We start from the raw sequence: 882 nt of genomic DNA, 5'->3' as shown, positions 1-882 counted from the left end.
AAAGGCATCCTATTGCTTTTGAAAGTCGCAAGCTCAACGACACTGAGCGTCGGTATATGGTGCAAGAAAAGGAGATGACGGCTATTGTTCATTGCCTACGAGTGTGGCGTCATTACTTGTTGGGCTCAAAATTCATCATCAAGACGGATAATGTCGCTACTAGTTATTTCCAATCACAAAAGAAGCTGACTCCCAAGCAAGCACGTTGGCAAGATTTCTTGGCGGAGTTTGACTATGTGATGGAATATAAGCCGGGGAAGGCGAATGTTATAGCCGATGCGTTAAGCAGGAAGGCAGAGCTTGCAGCCATAAGCCAAGCCAAAGGGACGTTGCTTGATTTGATTCGGGAAGGCATGGATCATGATCCCTTGACTAAGGAGTTGGTAAAAACTGTCCAAGAAGGGAAGACGCGACGATTTTGGGTCGAGGACGGCTTACTCTACACTACGGGGCAGCGTATCTATGTTCCTAAATGGAACAATTTGCGGCGAGATATCATCAAGGACTGCCATGACACAAAGTGGGCTGGTCATCCAGGACAGAAACGCACATTGGCACTACTTGAACGGGCTTACTATTGGCCGCAAATGAAAGACATGGTGGAGCTCTATGTAAAGACTTGTCTTGTGTGCCAACAAGACAAGGTGGAAACAAGGTCACCAGCGGGTTTGTTGGAGCCTCTACCAGTCCCGGAGCGTCCATGGGACTCTATCACCATGGACTTCATTAGTGCCCTGCCTAAATCCGAAGGGTTCGGGTCAATAATGGTGGTGGTTGATCGATTCTCTAAGTACGGCACCTTCATTCCTGTCACCAAGGATTGCACAGCGGAAGAAGCAGCAAGGCTATTCTTCAAGAATGTTGTGAAGTATTGGGGGTTAC

The sequence above is a fragment of the Olea europaea genome, chromosome 11 (genome assembly GCF_002742605.1).
Source record: "Olea europaea var. sylvestris chromosome 11, O_europaea_v1, whole genome shotgun sequence".
Taxonomy (NCBI): Eukaryota; Viridiplantae; Streptophyta; class Magnoliopsida; order Lamiales; family Oleaceae; genus Olea; species Olea europaea.
This window is presented reverse-complemented; position numbering follows the sequence as displayed.